We start from the raw sequence: 22,700 nt of genomic DNA, 5'->3' as shown, positions 1-22,700 counted from the left end.
TTACCCTTTAAAACAGCATGGATGGACCTGGAGACTATTATGCTAAGTGAAATAAGCTAGTCAGAGAAAGACAAGTATCAGATGATCTCACACATATGTGGAATCTAATGAACAAAATAAACTGAAGAACAAAATAGATCCAGAGACAAAGAAGCATGGGACAGACTGATAAATCTCAGAGGGAAGTAGGGTGGGAGGTGGGAGTCGGAATAGATCAACCAAAGAGCTCATATGCATATATGCATAACGCATGGACACAGACAATAGTGAGATGAAGGTCTGGGGTTGTCCATGGGGTGGAGGGGTTCAGTGGAGGGAACATCTGTAATACTTTCAACAATAAAGATAAATTTTAAAAACTATCAACAAATTAAGTATGGAAAGAAATTACCTCAATAAAATAATGACCAAGTAATGTCTATATATGAAAAGCCCACAATTAATATCATACACAACAATGAAAAACTGAAAGGTTTCCTCTAAGGTCTGAAACAAAGCATAGTACTGGAAATCCAAGCCAGAAAAAGTAGAAAAGAAAAATAAGAGGAATCCAAATTGGAAAGGAGGATTGTAAGTATTTCTGTAGATAACATGCTCTTATCCTATATAATAAAGATGTAATATGCAAATGGTTGTTAGGCTATGAAGTGTAACGATCGACCACATAACAACCAGATCACGGATCAGCAGGAAAGTGGGGCAGCGAGCTACAAGCTGGAAACAGAGAGCTACAGGAGGGGGCAGGGCAGCAAGCTATTGGGGGCGGGGGAGGGGGTGCAGAGGGGCAGAGGGAGCTACAGGAGGGAGGGAGCTACTGGCTACAAGCAGGCTGTGCAGAACTACAGGAGGGGGCAGGGCAGCAAGCTTTGAGGGGGAACAGGGGAAGGGGGCCCGGGGGAGCTAGAGGAGGGTGGGATATCGGGCAGAGAGCTACTGGAGGGTGGCAGAGCTACTGGTGAGGTACTGATGCACAAATTTGTGTGCAGGGCCATATATATATACTCCACCAAGAAAACTCTTAAAACTAATATAAAAATTCAGTTCTTTTTCAGCAAGCAAAATCATACAAAAAACAATTGCATTTCTATTCACTATCAATAATCTAAATATAAAATTAAGAAAATACAATTTACAATAGCATGAAAAAGAATAAAATATTTAGGGATAAACTTAACCAACAAAATGAAACAGTTTGGCTCAGTGGATAGAGCATCGGCCTGCGGACTGAAAGGTCCCAGATTCAATTCCGGTCAAGGGCATGTACCTTGGTTGCGGGCACATCTCCAGTGGGGGGTGTGCAGGAGGCAGCTGATCAATGTTTCTTTCTCATCAATGTTTAAAATAAAAACTACAAAACATTGCTGAAAAAAATTAAAGGAGACATAAATAGAAATACATCCCATGCTTATGGATTGGAAGACTTACAATGTTAGTATAACTCAAAGTGATTCATCGAATCTCTCAATTCCCAATGACATTTTTGTAGTAATATGAAGACCCATTCTAAAATTCATATGGAATGTTAATGGACATGTTTCAAAGACAACCTTGAAAAAGACAGGCAAACCTAGAGGTCTTGCACTTTCTGATTTCAAAACTTACTGCAAAGCTATCCTATTCAAAACAGTGTGCCTACTGGCTTGAAGACAGACCTAGAATAGATTGGAGGCCCAGAAATAAACCCTTGCATAATATTCTACTGACTTTTGAGGAGTGTGCTAATGCATTAAATGGGAAAAAAGAGAATCTTTTCAACAAATTGTGCTGGGAAACTGGATGCTCACAAGCAAAAGAATGCAGTTGGACATTTACCTAATACCATATACAGAAATTAACTTAAAATGGACCAAAGATCTATATGTAAGAAATAAAACTCTAAAACTCTTAGAAGAAAATACAGGGTAAAAGCTTCATGATACTGGATTTGGCAATGGTTTATAATGTAACACCAAAGGCACAGGCAATAGAAGTAAAAATAGACAAATCAAATTCATGAAAATAAGAAATATTTTTAGCATCAAAAGAGAACATCAGTAGAGTAAAAGGCAACCCACAGAATGGGATAAATATTTGTAATTCATAAATCTGGTTAGTAGTTAATAACCAGAACATATAGAGAATACAAAAAACTCAACAATAAAAATACAGACAACCTGATTATAAAATGGGTGGGCTTGAATAGACATTTCTACAACAAAGATATATAAATATCATCTGGCTGGTGTTGCTCAGTGGTTGAGCCTCTACTTAGGAACCAAGAGGTCACAGTTGGATTCCCAGTCAGGGCACATGCCTGGGTTTGGGGCTTGATCCACAGTTGGGGACATGCAGGAGGCAGTCAACCACTGATGTTACACTGTCGTCAATACTTCTATCATTCTATCCCTTTCCATCTCTCTCTAAAATCAATAAAAGCATATTTAAAAAAGATATAGAAATGTATAATAAGCACATGGAAAGATATGTAACATCACTAATCATTAGGGAAATGCAAATGAAAGCTATAATGAGATACCACTTCAGAACTGTTAGAATGGCTATTGTAGAAAAACAACAACGTAAAATGAGAAGTGTTTGCCAGAGAAATCAGAACCGTTGTACACTATTGATGGGGGTATAAAATTGTGCATCCAATATGAAAAACAGTATGGCAGTTCCTCAAAAGTTTTATATTAGAACTACAGTATGATTTAGAAATTCTGCTTCTGGATATATATACAAAAGATAGAAGGCAAGATCTCAAAGAAATATTTCTACACACATTTTGATAGCAACATTAATTCACAATAGATGAAATGTGGAAGCCACCCAAATGTCCACCGAGGGCTACTTAAATAAGCAAAATGTAGTATATATACACAATGAAATATTACTCACCCTTTAAAAGGAAGAAATTCTGCCAAAACCAGTTTGGCTCAGTGGATAGAGCATCGGCCTGCGGACTGAAAGGTCCCAGATTCAATTCCGGTCAAGGGCATGTACCTTGGTTGCGGGCACATCCCCAGTGGGGGGTGTGCAGGAGGCAGCTGATCAATGTTTCTCTCTCATCAATGTTTCTACCTCTCTATCCCTCTCTCTTTCTCTCTGTAAAAATCAATAAAATATATTTTTAAAAAGGAAGATATTCTGACATTCTACAACAGGGATGCACCTTGAAGACATTATGCTTAGTGAAACAGTCCACTCATAAAAAGACAAACACTATATGATTCCACATTATATAAGGTACTTAGAGTAATACAAATCATAAAAATGGAAAGTAAAATGGTAGTTGTTTAGGGTTAAGAAGAGAGAAGAATGGGGAGGTATTGTTTAATAAATATAGAGTTTTAATATCTATACTTATAAAAGGGTAATATGCTAATTAGACCCAGAGACCTTCCTGATGTCCTTCCAGATAAAGTCATGGTGGCAGGACCGAGGTAGAGACAGTTAGGAGAGATCAGGCCAGCGGGGGAGGGAGGCTGTTGGGGGCAATCAGGCCAGCAAGGGATGCCACTGGGGGCAAGCAGGCTGGCAGGGGGGACAGTTGGGATTGAGTAGGCTGTGGGGGGGACAGTTGAGGGTGAGCAGGCCTGTGGGGAAGTGAGAGAGGGCAGTTTGAGCAATCAGGCCAGCAAGTAGTGTTTTGAGTCGATCAGGTAGGCAGGCAGGTGAGTGATTAGTAGCCAGCAATCCAAGATTGTGAGAGGGATCAGGCCTAAACCAGCAATTGAACATGTCCCGAGGAGTTCCAAATTGGAGAGGGTGCAGGCCACCTGAGGACACCCCCTGCCCCCTGCACAAATTTCGTGCACCGGGCCGCTAGTTAAAAGATAAGAGTTATAGAGATGGATGATTCTGATGGTTGCACATTATGAATGTATTTAATACCAATGAACTGTATACCTAAAAATGATTTAGGTGTTTTTTTTAAAAAAAGTAAAATCAAAACCTACATGTGTGGGAGGTTATATTTGTGGTTCATGTAATTGTATATTTATGATTCATCTACATGCATGGGTAATTTTCTCTGATTTGGAAACAAGACTAAGAAATTAGTTGTAAAATCAATGTATGATTTATTGCCATTAATAGTGAAAGTAATTTTTCTTTTTCCTGACATCTGAACTGAATATACTCACATTTTAAAATGTAACAAAGTATTACAATAAATAACTTGAACTCCTCCATTGCAAGACCATCTTTTCCTTTAAAAGCACATAGTACTGTCATCATGTAAATATAGCTTTTTACAAATATTTACATGAAAAGTTATAACTATTTGATATAAACGTGCTAGATATTATCTCATCATAGAAACATTCAATGAATTTTTCACTTCTTCTGCAGCATTTAGCAAGAGCACACAGTATTGCTGAGTAATATTCCCTCTAATTGTTTTAACTCATGAGTGTAGCATTATACTTTGTAAGTAATAAGGATTAAAAAATGGAGAATACAATAGGATTTACTATAGTAGTAAAATTCACAACAAAGTAAAATTGACACATGTGTAATGATATGAAAAATTATTAATGAGCTGCATGGTAATTATTTTAAAAATAATGTAGAAAATGACAGTAAAATTGGCATTGCTTCCCTCTGACCAAATCACTTATTTGTAGGGTAGAGGATATTGTTGGACAGCTCTAATTAGTTGAAAGTACTTTGTCATATTGAAACTTAACATTTCCCTTGTAGCATTCTAATAATTCATATCTGCTTTTTGCAGTTACACAGATTCCAAATCACAACTTCCCACATAGCAGCTATGAAATATTTGAATATATCTATTTTTACCTTATTTTATCCTCATGTTTTCTTTATTCCAGGATGAGCAATTCAGTTTCTCTCAATTGTTCATCATAGGATATGTTTTTCAAACTACTAAGAATCTTGATTGCATTCCTTTGCATATTTTGTGGTTTCTTTTTTCTTCTCCATAGAGATACCTTAGATGTGGTATGAAATGTAACATTTTTATATGCTTATTTCATTCTTTGATCTACTAGTATGTAATCTATTTCTTTACATTTCCAGCTTGAATTACAATTTTTTTCAAATAAACTTTGAGGCATTTTTTACACATAGTAAAATGTACCCACTTAAGAGTACATTTATGAGGTCTGACAAATTTATAAACCTGTGTAACTACCATCATAATAAAAATATAGCACATTTTCACCACTCCAAATGTTTTCCTATACCCCTTTATGTTAAAACCCCCTTCCACCATTAGGTTCAGGCAATCTTTTATTTGATTTTTGTCACTATAGTTTTTTTTCCATATTCTATAAGTTCATGTAAATGGAATCACACTATGTCTTCTCTTGTATATGGATTTTTTCCAAGCATTGTATTAGTCTGCTCAGGTTATGATAGTAAAATGCCACATACTTAGTACCTTAAACAACAGAAATTTATTTTCTCATGGTTCTGGAGAAGACTAAGATCAAGGCGTTTACAGGATTGGTTTCTAGTGAAAGCTCTCTTGGCTTCCTGACAGTCACCTTTTTGCTGTATCCTCTCAGTGCATGTATGAAGGAAGAGAGAGAGCCGGGGAGAAAGAGAGAGAGTAGTCTGGTGTCTCTTGTTATTAGGGCACTAATCCTATTGGGTTAGGTTCCTATCCTTATTATCTTAGATAACATTAATTATTTCCTTAGAGTCCCTATCTTCAGATACAGCTACATTGGAGGATGGGGCCTCAACATATGAATTTTAGGGAGACACAAACATTCAGTCCACAACAGGCATAAAGCTTTATAGATTCATTTATGTTTTTGTGAGTTTTAGTAATGTATTCCTTTGTTACTTCTGAGTAATATCCCATTTATAGAAATACCACATTTGATGTATCCATTCACCAGTTGATGGATATTTGTGGGGGGTTTTTTGTTTTTTTTTTTCAGATTTAGGGCTATTGTATATAAATCTCCTATAAACATTTCTATACAAGTTTTTGAATGAACTTAAAAATGTATTTGGGGATAATATAATAGCTAGCAGGATTGCTGGGTCATATAGTAAGTGGAAATGTATGTGTCATTTTGTAACAAACTGCTAAAATGGAAGTCTCATTTTACACTCCCATCAGAAGTGTGAGAGCTGAAGCTGTTCTACATGATCATGAATACTTGACTTTGTCAGTCTTATACTTTTAGAAATTTTAGTGAGTGTGTAATGATATTACATTGTGATTTTAATTTGCATTTCTCTAATGACTAATTATATTGGACATTTTTATTTACATATCTGAGATGTTTATCTTTTATTGTGCAGTGTCTGTTCAAATCATTTGCTTGTTATTAATAAGAGTTGTCTTTCATATATTTATTATTTTGTATGAGTTATTTAAATATTCTTGATGCCTATCTTTTAACTGATATGTGCATTTTTAATACTTTTTCAAATTATAGCCTGTTTTCTCATTTTCCCATTGTGTCTTTCTAAAAGCAAACATTTTAAATTTTGTTGAAACCCAATTTACTATTTTTTCTTTATCATTTTTATATTCCTGCTCTATCTAGTAAACCTTTGTCTGACATGACAAAAATTTTATCCTCATTTTTTCTAGATGTTTTATAAATTTACTTATACATTTGTGTTTATGATCATTTCAACTTTCTTTGGGCGTATATAAGGCAATGATCAATCTTCATTTCCCCCCACATGGACATCTAATTATTCTAACACCAATTTTTTAAAAAGCCTGTGCTTTCCACATTTATTACCTTGGCATTTTTGTTGTCAATCAATTGATCATAGATGTGAGGAACTATCTCTAGATTTATCCTCTTCAATTGATCTATAGGTGCATCTTTGAATCAATATCTCAATCTTTTGATTGTTGTAGGAAAATAGTAAGAAACAGAACGATTTCTCCATTTATTCCTTTGTTTTCAAAATTGTTTTTACTATTATGTTCTTTGCATTTCCACATATATTTTAGGATGAACTTGTTAGCTTCTATTAAAAATAACTGCTGGAATATTAGTTAGGATTACATTGAAACTACAGATCAACTTAAGGAGACTTGATATCTTCACATTGAATCCTTCAGTCCATGAGCATGGTATATTTCTACATTTATTTAGGTTTTCTTTAATCTCAGCAATATTTTATATTTTGCAGTGTACCAGTGATCTTGATCTTGCATATCTGATGTTAAAAGAAGCTATAAAAAGGAAGACTCTCTTACCCTTTGAGACAGCATGGAGGGACCTTGAAAGTATTATGCTAAGGGAAATAAGCCAGTCAAAGAAAGACAAGTATCACATGATCTCACTTATATGTGGAATCTAATCAACAAAATAAACTGATGAACAAAATAGATCCAGAGACATGAAAGCATGTAACAGACTGTGGAATCTCAAAGGGAAGGTGGAGAAGGGTGGGTGAGTGGGAAGAGATCAACCAAAGACCTTGTGTGTATATATGCATAACCATGGGTATACAATAGTGTGGTTGGCGGGGGTGGGGTGGAGAGGGTACAAGGGGGAAATAGAGGACTATGTAATACTTTGAACAATAAAGAAAAATTAAAAAAGAAAATAATCATGTTTCCCCCCTTTATTATGTTAATATGAAGAACTACACTGATTAATTTTTAAATGTTAATCAAACTTGAATCCCTACGATACATTCACTTGGTTATGTTGTATTATTTATTTAGTATATTTTCTACATTTCATTTGCTAATATTTTGTTAATAATTTTCCAGTCTGTGCTCATGAAGAGTTTGGTCTATATTTTTCTATTCTTATAATGTTTGATTTTAGTATGAAAATAATATTGAACTCCTAGAATTATTTGATAAGTTTATTATCTTCTGCTTTCTGTGGAAAAATGCAGGCTTGTCATTATTCTTCCTAACTTTCTTACTTTTATATGCTTTTATAAATCATTTTTCTTTTATTTTTAAGGAATATTTATTTGACAAATTTCACTTAGTGCAATACACCTAAAAGTAAATCCCATACAATGAAATTTAAATCAAGGCCTTGGAATTTCATACAAATACCAAGACTAAAATCCTAAAGTATTGGTATTGCATCTCAAAATTTCCCCAATAACTTTAAAAAAAAGCTTAAACTTACATGCCTTAGAGAAGTTATGAAATAAAACTAAACTTAACAAACAGGCCAAATGTTTCAGTTTTAATTTGTAGACCCAGCTCCTGCATTGAGCTTTACAAGAAAGCATGTCTTTCAACATGCTTCCAAACAGTGTTCAATATAATGTGATGTAAGAACAACATTTAACATAATGCAGCTGTTTTCGCCTAAATATACTTACTGCTTAAGTACATACTAAAATATAACTAACTTTAGAAAAGCTAAAAATTGTTTAACAGTCATAATTTATTGAACTTAGTTGTTATATCCTAGATGAATATTTATGTTCAAAAATACTAAACCTTAAATCTTTAATTTAACCCTGATTTCCACTTAGAGTAAGCATAAATCACAAGCTGGTACTGCAAGACTGTTGTTTTGTTTTTTTTCTTTAAAATAAAGTTGACCAAGAATCGCTGATAAGGATCAATTACATTCCCTATCTAACACTCATACTAGACATTCTAGACATCCCTCTTATTCCTTTCACTCCCATACATGCATGGCTTGTACTGCTATAGTAGCTGCTGTTCAATGCTCCTTAACTGCATATACCATGTTTGATTGAAAATTACTGGAGTTTTCCTCTAAAACTTGGTCATACCCACTCATGCTCCTCTGGCCACCATACCCACTTATGCTGCCTCTATACTCACCACTCAGCTGCTGGCTGGTTGGGCCACCATAACTGGACTGACTGGTTTGACAAGTCCGTGCCTCCCATCATTTGGCTACTATAAGCACTATCACTTGTTCCTCTGTAGAATTCAAGAAGAGTTCTACATATCTCTGTTGCATATTTGCTTTGTCTTTCAACATAGCTGCCATAGCATCTTCATGAGTTGCAATCTCAACATCTACTTCACCAATTACTTTGCCATCAGGACCAATTTCAGTACTTACTCTCACAGGGTTGACAGTGAAAAAAAATATGTTATCTTCAGTAGGACTGTAAGGTAATCCCTGCATGTGTGCACAGTGTCTCATGATTATGCTATAGAAAGTAAAGTCACCATCTGATCTGTATCTGTGGTCAGCCATTTCTGTAAAACAGTAATTGAGATATCTTCCAAATCCATCTGACCCAAAACCATAACTTTCCTTATAGCCATTAAAATAATCATAGCCTCCACAACCTCCACCATAAGCACCACACTTCCTCCTTTCAAAGCAGGCTCCCCTGTCAATGATGTTATACTCTCTGCCAGTCCCAGTTCTGTCATAGGGACCTGGCTCCTGCATGGCATATGTTTTAGTGGTGGATTATAGTGAATTCTAACTTCAGCTTGACTTCTCTTTAAATTTTCAATATACCTGTGCTCTATTTTTACTTTGTATTTCTTTAGAGCCCTTTTGGCTATTTCCTGTGAAGCAAACTGCACAGAGGCCTTCCCTATTCCTCACATGGAAGTCCACTGGCAATTTTATCCCATTTGACATGATTTCCAACTCTGAGAAGAATTGAACAATTTCTTCCTTGCTATATCCAAAGAGGAGTACTCTAAATTATATAAGACCATCATTGACTGTGACAGAACTATTTGGAACTATTATACTTTGACACCCAAGCCTTTGCAATGTTGTTTGACTTGCATACTTCAACATATCTGTGTCCCTTAGTTTCTCTATTTTCAGGGCCAATTTGACTTTATCTTCTGATTCAAATTCAACAAAAGCCTCGCTACTTCGTCTGCCTTCTCTAGTGTAGATGAAATGAATACCTTGAGCCCCATTTTGAATTTTGCAGTCAGAAATGACTCCTACATGACTGAGTGAAATCTCATTTTTATTTGCCAATTACAGTTTGCATGTATTATTTTATTATCGATAGTTTCAGGTATACACCCCAGCGGTTAGATATTACATAACTTACTAAGTGATCATCCTGATAAATCTGTCATCCAGCTGACACCATATATAGTTATTAGAATACTAGAGGCCTAGTGCATGAAATTTATGCATTTTGGGGGGCCTTCAACCCAGCCTACACCCTTTCACAGTCTGGGAGCCCTCAGGGGATGGCCAACTGATGGGGGAAGGCATAGAGGTTAGGGGCAATCAGGCAGGCAGGCAGAGGCAGTTGGGTTGATCAGGCAGGCAGGTGAGCAGCTAGGAGCCATTGGTCCCAGATTGTGGGATTGGGCCTAAATCAGCAGTCAGACATCCCCTGAGGGGTCCCAGATTGGAGAGGGTGCAGGTGTGCACAATTTTCATGCACCAGGGCCAGTAGTATAGGATAATTGACTATATTCCCTATGCTGTACTTTACATCCCATGACTATTCTGTAATAACCAATTTGTACTTTTTTAATTCCTTCACTTTTTCACCCACCCCTTAACCCCCTCCCATCTGTCAATCATGTAAATATTCTCTAAATCTCTGAGTCTGTTTCTATTTTACTTGCTTTTTTTATTTTGTATTTTCTAGTCAATTGTTGATATGTATTCATTGCCATTAATTGTTCATTTTTTGTTTTCTTTTTCTTTTTCTTCTTAAAGAAGGCCCTCTAACATTTCATATAATACTGGTTTGGTGCTGATTAACTCCTTTAACTTTTTCTTATCTTGGAAACTCTTTATCCATCCTTCAATTCTAAATGATAGAATAGAGTAATTACCTGGTAGAGTAATCTTGGTTGTATGTTCTTGCTTATCATCACTTTGAATATTTATTGCCAATTCCCTCTGGCCTTCCAACTTATTGATGAGAAGTCAGATGACAATCTTATGGGAGTTCCCTTTTAGGTAACTGACTGTTTTTCCCTTGCTGCTTTTAAGATTATTTCTTTGTCTTTAACCTTTTGCATTATAATTATGGTGTTTCTTGGTATGGGCTTTTTTGGCTTCATCTTTTTTGGTATTTTTCACACTTCCTGAACTTTCTTTCACCATGTTAGGGAAATGTTCCATCATTATTTTTTCAAGAAGCTTTTCAAATTTCTTGCTCTCTCTCTTCTCCTTCCAGCACTCCCATGATACAATGTGGTAATCTTAAAGTTTTCCCAGAGGCTCCTTACACTATTCTCGTTTTTTGGATTCTTTCTCCTTTTTGTTATTCTGATTGTGTGTTTTTTGCTTCATTATACACTGAGTGGCCAGATTATTATGATCTCTGAACACATAATAATCTGGCCACTCAGTGTATTACGTATTGCTGATTTGATTATTGAATTCATCTACTCTACTGTTGTTTTATTAGAAATCTTCATTTCAGTTAGTGTGTCCTTCATTTTTTTTTTACTGGCCCATTTATTTATTTTTATTTTTATTTTTTGCTGTTGATGTTCTCACTAAGTTTATTGAGCATCCTTATAAGCAGTATTGCTTGTTTCTCCTTTGTTTATTTCTTTTTCCGGAATTTTGTTCTGTTCTTTCATTTGTGACATGTTTCTTTGTCTCCTAATTTTGGCAGCTTTTTTGTGTTTGTTTCCATGTATTATTAGGTAGTGCTGCCATGTTTCCCAAGCTTTGTATAGCCTAATGTAGTAGGTGTTCTGTAGGGTTCAGTGGCATAAACTCCTTGATTAACCAAGCTAGGCACTCAAGGTACACCTCCCAGTGTGGGCTATGTAATCCTCCTCTTGTAATTGAGCCTTGATTGTTGTTGGCAAGTCAGTGGGAGGGTTTTACCCACAGGCCAATCAGATTCAAGGATTGGCTTCAATCACTGACCTCCAACCACCTTGGATTATCATCTGTGCAAGCACCGACTCTACAGAGCAGGACTTATTTCAGTGTAGTTCTTGTTTTCCTTTGGAAGGTGGTTGGTGGTGATGTTTTAATGTGGTGAAAAGGTGTACACTTGGTGTGATGGCTCAGGGGCCTTCTCAAGGTGCAAGGTAAGGTCAGACACCACCAGTGTTCTTTTTGGGGCCATCCAGCATGAGCTACAAGGTGATCTGCAGATGGATGTTCCTTGTACTGGGCTTGGAGGTGCCCAGTCTAGGCCAAACTATTAGCTGCTGCTAATGCTGGGCATGGGTCACTTAGTGAGAGGTGCCAAACTCCTTGAGGCCAGGTGTTTCTTGTTTGTAAAACTTTAGGATAATCTGAAGCATGAGACAAGACATACTATTGGTATGGAAAAGCCACTGAAAAGAACTTGGGTGGGCCCGCAAGTTGGGTGGGGCAGTGCTTCAGGGAATTACAGGGTTGGGTAAACAGTGTGAGCCAGGTTGATGGAGTCTCAGATATGGCATCCTAGCCTGCCAGGGGGGAAAGCTTACCAAATGAAAAGTGGCTTCTGCTAACACTTCTGTTTGGGAGAAAGCTACCAGCTCAGCTCTCACCCTGATGCCAGTTAATTCAGTTCCTCCATGTATGTCTCTGGTACCTTTCAAGCCACTGCCCCAGTGCTTGAGCTCAGGCAGTGTGAGTCTATGACTATGCATGGGCTCTTTAAGGCAGTGGTTACCAACCTTTCGGACCACACTGACCACCAGTGGTCCATGGACCATCAGTTGGTGACTGCTGCTTTAAGAGGAACTGCCTGTGAGTTCAACATCCCTTGTTTCCCTCAACCTCAATCCCCACTGTTTTATCATAGATGTTATTGGGATGTCTCTTCTTGGCACTGGAACCCTGAGCTATGGGCCTGGGACCCCTCGCTCCTCAGGGAGTACCTCTACATTCAAGAGATCCCTCCCAATTTTTATCCACTACACATTGTTGGACCAGCTGTTCTTCATCTCCCACCCCTCCTTGATGTAACTTCTTTAATTATTGGTTATTGAATTCATATACTTGTCTTGATGCAACTTCTTCTTTAATTCCCTAGATGTAGGATTTCCATTCAGCCAGATTTCAAGTGGTTTTGAATGACTGTTGTTCTGGAAGAACCATTTGATGTGGTTGTGGGAGTAGGTGAGTACCATGTTTACTTATATTGTAAATTGGAAGAGATTTTTATTATTTGAAAGAATTCACCTGTGAAGCAATATGGACATGGAGTCTTGTTTATAAGATTGCTATGAATTGTGAATTCAGTTATTTGATAAATATAAGGCTATTCATATTTTCTATTTTTTCATCAGTTTTAGTGATTTAAATCTTCTAAGGGTGTTTATTTAATCTAAGTTGTCAAATTTATTCTCATAGCTTCATTTTTTAATCCTCACCCAAGGACATATGTTTTTTTTTAATTGATTTTCTTAGGAGGAGAGGGGGTGATCTATATGAGAGAGAAACATCAATCTGCTACCTCCCATATGCGCCTTCTCTGGGTATCAAACTTGGAAACTATGTATGTGCCCTGACTGTGAATTGAACCCATAACCTTTTGGTGTACCAGATAACACACTAGCCAACTGAGTCATCCCCCGCCCCCCACGCCTGTCATAATTTTTATAATGGTGTAATTCTTTAAATTCAACATGATGGATAATTGTGCTTTCTTATTTCTGATATTCCTAGTTTGAGTCTTTTCTTGATCATTAGCTAGAGGTCTATCAATGTATTTATATTTTCAAAGAGCCAACTTTTGATTTTATTAATTTCCTCTATTTGTATGTTTTTCTATTTCATTGATGAACATTCTTTAAAAAAAAATACATTCAATTGATTTTTTACCGAGAGAAAGGGAGGGGGATAGAGAGTTAGAGACATGGATGAGAGAGAAACATTGATCAGTTACCTTCTGCACACCCCCTACTGGTTATGTGCCTGCAACCAAGGGACATGCCCTTGACTGGAATCAAACCTGGGACCCTTCAGTCTGCAGGTTGACGCTCTAGCCCCTGAGCCAAACCAGTCAGGGCTGATCATCATTCTTAAATTCATTTTCTCCTTCTTACTTGGGTTTAACTTGCTATTTTATTTTTTAGCTTCCTAAGATAGCAGTTTATATTGCTGATTTTAATCTTAAAAAACATAAGCATTTAAAGCTATGGGTTTCTTGCTAGGTATTGTATTAGCTGCATTCTACAAATTTTTATTTGTTGTGTTTTCATTTTCATTCAATTCAAGACTTTTTCTAATTTCTCTTGGTTTATTTCAAAGTGTTTTGTTTAATTTATAAGGGTTTGAAAAATTTCCAGATATCATTTTGGTATTAATTCCTAATATAACTTTTCTGTGGTCCCCAGACATATACTGTATAACTTGCATTTAAATTTATTGGGGTTTTCTGGTTTAGCATATGATCTGTTTTGATTAATGTTCTATATATATTTTAAGGTAATGTTTATTCTGCTTTCATTGGATACAGTATTTTATTTTATTTTTTGCTTTATAAATGTTTATTTGAAATGAAAAAAGAATGTTTTGTTACAATATTTATCAGATGCACAACATTATTTTCACAGCATAAGTAAATATATAAGGCAGAAGTCAATTTACAATACACAGTCAGCATCATGATGTAGGGATTTTGGTGACAGCAACATGATTTATTACTTATAGTGCATGAAAAAAAAATGTGACCATAGCAACATTCTTGCTTGTAATTCCTCTTCTGCACACAGGACAACTATACTTCTGAGCTGCCATTTGTACTTCAGGTTGGCACCAAATAAAATAAATGATTGAATAAATACATAACTGGGGATGAAGTGACAAATTTTCCTCACAGAATTCCAAATAACATATGTAGATATCCACCCCTACCCCCATAAAGTAGAACATAAGTGATTAACCCATTTCCCTGGCCAATCACCCTAATTAATCTGTATCCTTTGAATCATGGTCATTTAAATATTTACTTATTCACTTATTTACCCTATTGTAAAGACCATACTTCTCAATCTTATTCTAAGGATAACCTGAAAAGCCTAGTCAAATTCCTTTTGAAAAAAAAATGTACTGGTTTTCAAGTACATTTGAAACCAGTCAGAAAAAAAGAATAACATAATGTGACAGATTTTTAATGAACCAATGTTGGCTTCCGGGAGTCTCCATTTATTTTTCTAAGTGATTTGACTCTTTATACGAATAATATAAAATATTACTAAAGATTGATGCCAATCTCTTGAGACTTTTTTTGGGTTTGGGGTAAAGTGCCATTCCTAGTCTTGAAGCATCTTTCAAAGAAACAGATCTGGGTTCACTTGAGACTTTCTTGGTTTTGGACTAGAGCACATGTGTCAAACACAAGGCCCGCGGGCCAAATCCAGCCCGCCAGGCCTTGCAATGTGGCCCGCACCGCGCTGTCATCACTGCACTCTGCTGTCAGTTTATGACATTGTCAGTTTATGACTGTTCAGTAAAGCATTCGGCCCGCGATTTAGGCTGGATTTTAGATTTTGGCCCCTTCTCTGATTGAGTTCGACACCCCTAGGCTAGAGTGTCATTCCTAGTCTTGAAGCATCTTTCAAAAGAACAGATCTGGGTTTACATAATAACTGATGTTTTTGGATGTGGAATGGCAACTAAATTACCTTCTCTGAAATTTGTGTTTTCTTTGTGAATGCAGGAAAATAATATTTATGCACTTTTCAGGGTTATTGTGAAAATTAGAGTTTATGTAAAATGTTTTGCATATAGGAAGCGCTCAATAATAGCTTGCATCAGCATCGTCACTATCACTTGAGATTTACTTCTTTCTTATGTATGTTTCTTTAGCCACCCTCAGAACACATGAAAAGGTACAATTAAAAATAAGACTGAGACTGTGGGTCAAAATTTTCCCTTTTTAAAAAATTTGTCAGGACAGGAAAGATTCATTCATCTTCTTCACTTACCTTCTATCTCCTCTTCTCTCTCCCTCACTCTCAGGTGAGTCTTCTTTCCAATTTAACTGAGAAAATAGAAGCAATCTGAAATGAATTTCCACCTATACCAGTAACGTTACCCAGATGCCTTTCTATTCTCTAGGAGAAGTATGTTTCTAGAGATGATTAAACTCTCTACTTGTCCACTAGATCTTAGTCCCTCTGGCATGTTCAAAGACAAGCTTTCAGCAGTTTTCCAAGTTTTCTTCCCATTACTAATTTCTCCTTTCGATTGTATCATTTGCTTCAAACTACAGATGTTCTTTTATCTTGAGGAAGAAACAAAAATTAAAAACCTCTTTTGACACCACATCCGTTAACATCCTTTCAGCTGCCATCACATTTTCCTCCTGACAAAAACAAACAAAACACTCTTTAAATAATGTTATTTACTTGCTGTCTTCAATTTCTCTCACTTCATTCCAGATTCCAATTCAATGAGACATTTGACCCTTTCACTCCACTGATATGTCTCTTATCAAGGTCAACTATGACCACCATTATATTAAATTCATTTTTGATACATAATTATTATCTCTCCTAACATATCAAAGGTGTATGACACATCTGATCATTTGTCTTGAAGCACATTCTTCACTTGGCTCCCGGGGAAACATACTTTTGGTTTTCCTTCCACTTTAGCAATTGCTCCTTTTAATACCCTTTGCTGGTTCCTTCTCAACACTCTGGCCTCTACACTTTGGACTTGTCCTGAGCTTAGTCCTTGAAACTATTCACTTTTAAAAAATGTATCTTTCAATTACAGTTTACATTCAATATTATTTTGTATTAGTTTCAGGTGTACAGTATAGTGGTTAGACAACCATACACGATACAAAATATTCCCCTCGATATTTCCAGAATCTGCCTGGCACCATACATAATTATTACTTTTTATGTTTTATTTTATTTTTATCCTCAATCTGAGGATATTTTTCATTGAGAGAGCGAGAGCGAGAGCGAGAGCGAGAGCGAGGGCGAGAGCGAGAGAGAGAGAGAGAGAGAGAGAGAGAGAGAGAGAGAGGTCAGCTGCCTCCTGTACACACCCTGACCTGGGATCGAACACCTAGGTGTGTGCCCTTTGCAGGAATTGAACTCACAAGCCTGATCAGGGCATAGTTATTATTTTTTATTTGACCTCATTCTTTCAGTGACCTCATCTGATCTTAGATTTACATGCTATCTATATTTCTACCCCATACCTTCATCTCTCAAATCATATTCCCAACTTCTTAGCTGACTTCTTCAATTTTATATTTGTTAGGCATTATACATGACATATATTTAAAATACAACTCTATATAGTCCAAACCTGCTGCTTCTCAGCAAATGATAGCTTCTCTTCTATAATTGTTTAAATAAAAAACTTATAGTCATCTTTGACTCCTCTTTTTCATCCAATGTCCTATAAACGTTTGCACATCTTATTGGTTTTGCTTTCCAAATATATCATAATTGAACAACATCTCACTCTCTGTACTATCTCCACTATGATCCAAATCATCATTATTTCTCATTTTTTTTTTATATTGAAATAGTATCATGGTCTTGCTACTTCTACCTTTCCCACCCATACTCTAGTCTTTTTACAGTAGCCAGATCATGCCATTTCTGTCCTGAATATACTTTAATTATTTTTCCGTAGCAATGAAAACAAGGCCATGACCAATCCAGCTCCTCTTAACTTCCTTACATAATCTCCTATTCTTCCACTCTAATTCAGACACCCAGACCAATGTATTGTTCCTTGAACATGCCTGCTGTACTCCTGTCATAAGGCCTTTGCCCTTGACTTTCCTCTTCCTGGAATACAGAAAAATGCATATCTAGCTCTCTCATATTCAAATGCACCTTCTCAGTAAAGCTTTTCTTATATATGTTATTTTACATTTCAGTCCTCCACTTTTGACACCATCAAGTCCTTGCTTTCTCATTTTCTATAGAACTCTGACTTCAGTGCTCGCTTCGGCAGCACATATACTAGAACTCTGACTTCCTATGTATTTTACATACAATGTGGTCATTGTCTGTCTCCCCCTTCACATTATAGAATATAGGTTCCATAAATCTGGGGATTTTTTGTTTGCTTTATTCCCAACTGCATGCAATCTCGTTGTTTAGAATAGTATCTGACTTATAGTTGGGATTCCATTAATATTTGTTGAATAAATTTTATCCTAGTGTTGACAGATTGTCCACTTTTTGTCCCAGGCAAAAGAAAAATAATTACATGCTGGATTTCTCTATTATTGAAACATATTCCCCATATATTCCTAAGAGTATAATTTACATACAGGAAAATTTGCCTTTCTAATTGTAAAGTTCTGAGAATGCATAAGAGTGTACACATATGTAACCACCACCACAACCAAGATAGAAATTCCCATGTCCTTTTGTTGTCTACCACATTCTGGCAACCAGTAGTTTTTTGTTTGTTTGTGTGTTTTGTTTTTGTATCTATAGTTTTGTCCTACCCACAATGTCATATAGAATCCTATAGTGTGTATAGTAGGTAACCTTTTGACTCTGGCTTCTTTCACTTAGAATAATGCACTTGACATTCATCCAGGTTATTGCATTTATCAGTATGTTGTTTCTTTTTATTGGGAGGATTATTCCATTCCATTGTATAGGTATCTACTTCCTAGTTTAACAGTATTTGCCCTGGTTGCATATTTTGGTGATTACTAATAAATATCTATGTGCAGATTTTTGTGTAAATGTAAGTTTTCATTACATTTGAGTGAACATTTATTGGTTGTGTGGTAAGATTATGTTTAACTATATATGAAATTTCCACTTGGAAAAATATTTTGAGATCCATCCAATGAATGCAAATTCTAGTTGCTTCCACATCTTGCACTTAGTTTGCCATTTTTAAAAAGTCATTATGTTATGCTTGTAGTAAATATCATTGTGGCTTTAATTTATATGTTCTTAGTGGTTAATAATATTGAATATAATTGTATGTGCTTATTTTCCATTTGTATATCTTCTTTAATAAAGTGTTTTGCTTAAATCCTTTGCCTGTTGTTTTAATTGGGTTGCTGATTTTTCTATTTGTTGAATTGTGACAGCACCTTATAAATCCAGGATACAAGTCCTTTATGAAATTTATGATTTGGAAAGTATTTTCTCTTAGTCTGTTTGTTGTCTGTGTCATTTTCCCAACAATGTTGTTCAAAGAACACATGTTCCTAATTTTAGTGAAGTCTGATTAATCATTTTTTTCTTTTAAGGATGGAGCTTTTTGTGTTATTTTTAAAAACTATTTGCCTATGCCAAGGACACAAAGATTTTACTCTTAGATTTCTCTTATAATTCAATTTTAAATTAATTAAACTTTTATAAAAGCACATAAACATATTATATGAGCTGAATATCATCTGTGGGAGGCATTCTGACATCTACTCTATAACTCTAATATGGACACCCTCAATAGAAAAGATTCTCTATTCTATGGCATTCAAATGATGATATGAAAAGCAAGTTCTTTTACTATTTTTTTTTACTTATAAATATACATAAAATTATTTTATAATTAAAGTGATATAATGTGTACTTCTGTACCACTGAAAGAAATATTCAAAGTCAGTAAATATAAACTAAGCTAAGTAATGATCAGATAGAAAAATTTATTTCAAATATAGCCTTCTACTTTAGTTGTGTTTCAGTACTGTTTAAGTTTTAGTTTTCATTTTTATGTGAATTATTTCAATGGTAACTTTTGTTTATTCTCCAAAAAACTGAAAAATATAATTATGTATACCCAATTTATATCTGTAAAATTTTTCTCTAATAAAGCATGTAGATTTGAAAATCATTCAGTGAAGGCATCAGTCACTGCAGAAGTCGTCAAAATAATAGTTTCTGATATGTTACACAGGCACATGTTAAACAGGGGAGAAAATATTGTAACTGCAATTAGGCAGTTATTCCGTTGTTCATATTCTTTCCTGTGGAGTTAATGACTAGCTCGAAGGACCATGAAAAGCAGGGAGTGAATGATGTTTAATGATCCAATAAGTCATTAAGTGTCTAAAAAGGAACCACAATGTCAGGTATCATTGCCCTTATGAATGTCCACTGCTGCAAGAATAACATTGGAAGTTTTTCTCATACAGTTTCAAGTTAATGTAACTCATTCTTTTGGAAAAAATATTTCTGGAGCTCTGATCTGTCTGTTGATATCTTTGTTCCTCACAATACATCAACCAGTTTCACTAAGATTAAAGTGTCATCTTATAATTAAACTAGAGGCCCGGTGTATGAAATTTGTGCATGGGGGTGACGGGTGTCCCTCAGTCCAACCTGTATTTTCTCTTAGTCTGTTTAGGCCTGATCCCTTAAGGGTCCCTCTCAAATCTGGGACCCTTAAGGGATCTGGCCTAAACAGGCAGTTGGACATTCCTCTCACAATCCAGAACTGCTGGCTCCCACCCACTCGCCTGCCTGCCTGCCTGATTGCCCCTAACCACTTCTGCCTGATCACCCCATAACCACTCCCCTACCAGCCTGATTAATGCCTAACTGTCCTCCTCTGCAGGCCTGGTTGCCCCCAACTGCCCTCCCTTGCAGACCTGGTCCCCAACCCAACTACCCTCTCCTGCTGACATGATTGCCACAACTTCTTTCCCCTGCTGGCCATCTTGTGGCAGCCATCTTGTGTCCACATGGGGGCAGCCATGGTCAATTTGCATATTACTTCTTTATTATATAGGATTTTAGGTAACACAGCACAATTAGTACTGAATCTGAGGTAGTAGAAACTCTACTTTCAAATATTAAAGGACTAAAATTTAATTTTAATTGTGTTCCAGAGATTTGAAAGATATATTTTGTTTGGGGGGACAAATAATGACTAGTTTAAACTGAAGATATCTCTAAATAAAAAGTAATGACTCAGAGATAGACATCCAGTCATAATATATAAGTTCCCTCCCTTGCTCACCCTTAAACTCTCAAATATTTTTAGGAGAATTAAAGAGACAGTTCTGCCTCAGTTAGGCTAGATTTGGAAGTGGATCAAAAAAGATATTCCATTGTGTCTCGAATGTGACATAATTATAAATATTACATTGTTCCAAGAATGGGAAGTTGTGATCTAAATGATAATTTATAACCTTTTATTTACATTAAATATCACCATTTGTGCATAAATGTTGAAAATGGCTAGACAAGCAATAGACAAAGCACATTATATAAACTATGCTTATTGGTCCCCTAAAAATTCAATAAAATGTTGATGTCATAATAATTGGTATGGGTTCTCCTTTAACCGCATCTTATGTCCTTTTTTAGTAAGATTCAGTCTGTTTAAAAAAAATCTATAATTTATTAATATTTATTTGAAAAATGCAAGACAGATGGAAACAGAACTGTTCAAAGAAAACCATCATCAGGATACGTTGTAGATGGGTATTAGCCTACAAGCCAGGACCATTCAAATGATTCAAATAAAGGCAGGGAAGAAAAGAGATGAAATTTTTCATTCTTCTTTTACCAAAACTACCTGTAAATAATTTAGACAAATTGGAATAAAATTTTAATATTCAATGTTATTTAAAAATGGAGATAAAAATTAAAGCATAGTGGGATAGTTTATTTTTACCAAGATATTATCAAGCCAGTAAAATATTTATAAAATGTTATAAACCAAAATAGAGTTATCTCAGAGAGTAAAATAGAAAGCTGTGCAAGTTAAAACATTTGGATGGAAATATAAAGATGTGGGTAGACAAAACTTAAGTATAACAATTATTTTATGTTGAACCCTATTGTATATTGGCACTCTGGTTATGTACATAGACAATTTTTAATCCAAATTTCTTACTATTCTAGGACTGTTTTTTTTTTCTCATGTGAAAAAAAAATGAGGTTCATATTTGCTAAACAAATTGCTCAAGTTCATATGGGCATATACATAATTTTGGTCCCAGATCTGTGTTGTCTTTACTATTTCCACTATGCTGTATTATCGTTATACAGATGGCACTCTAGTGAGATATACTTTAATTATCCCAGTAGTTTATTATTCAGAAATTTAGAATATTTTTCCTTGACAATTAGAAAGAACAAAATGCATCTGAGAAATCAGTATGTCTGTGCAATACAAACATTTTTTTCCTTCGAATGAAAGTTCATTATCATTACGATTTTGTTCATAGCCCCTTTCCTATTACTTTACACACTATTCTAAGAAATCAAGTCATATATTTTCCTAATGTATATACTGTTAAATGTAATGCTTTAAAAACTGGAGTGGATGCAAATGCCATGACAGACACATTAGTATTAACTGATGTAAGGAAGAAAATAGGAAAAGGATACACAAGGATTTTGGAACTTTAGCAGTGTGAGGTCATTTAATATAAGGACAATCATTCTTACATATCTTGGTAGTGTATTACTTTATTAAAGCACAGCATAAAACCAAGACTTGTGCTTTTGAGTCATCAAGAAAATGGTGAAGATAATACCAAATAGCATTTATTGAACACTTACTTAGTGTCAAGTAATTTTTTAAGCCTTTTTTTATTTATTGACTCATTTTGACTTCTGAATGCCTTGTATATGTACTCTATTATTGCCATTTAAAGATGAGGAAAATGAAACTTAGAGGGGTTAAGATCATGCAACTAGGAAGTACAGAATAAGGACTCAAGCTCAGTAGAGAATACTGAAATATAAAGATCATGTGTGAATCAGTAAGCTTATTAATAATTATAGCAAAATCAAGGGCATGTTTAACTCAGACTAGTAGTAAGGAAAGCCTGAAAAGTTCCCCAAAGCAACGGACTTCAGTAGGGACAGTCAGTCTCTGTGGTGCAAGAGAAATCCAGAGAGAGAGAGAGGAAAGAGAGAGAAAGAGAAAGAGAGAGGGAGGGAGGGAGGG

At 35.5% G+C, this 22,700-nt stretch overlaps 1 pseudogene across 1 annotated transcript; it reads right to left on the bottom strand.

The window, feature by feature from the left end:
* Positions 1 to 8,538: 8,538 nt before the first annotated feature.
* On the bottom strand, positions 8,539 to 10,991 carry LOC311614791 (heterogeneous nuclear ribonucleoprotein H2-like; annotated as a pseudogene). Its single transcript has 2 exons — positions 10,898 to 10,991; positions 8,539 to 9,859 (listed from the first exon to the last, which is right to left on the bottom strand). The product of its transcript is annotated as a heterogeneous nuclear ribonucleoprotein H2-like (transcript).
* Between the last annotated feature and the right edge of the window lie 11,709 nt (positions 10,992 to 22,700).

The sequence above is a fragment of the Pipistrellus hanaki genome, assembly GCF_964339955.1.
Source record: "Pipistrellus hanaki genome assembly, chromosome: X".
NCBI lineage: Eukaryota > Metazoa > Chordata > Mammalia > Chiroptera > Vespertilionidae > Pipistrellus > Pipistrellus hanaki.
This window is presented reverse-complemented; position numbering and strand designations above follow the sequence as displayed.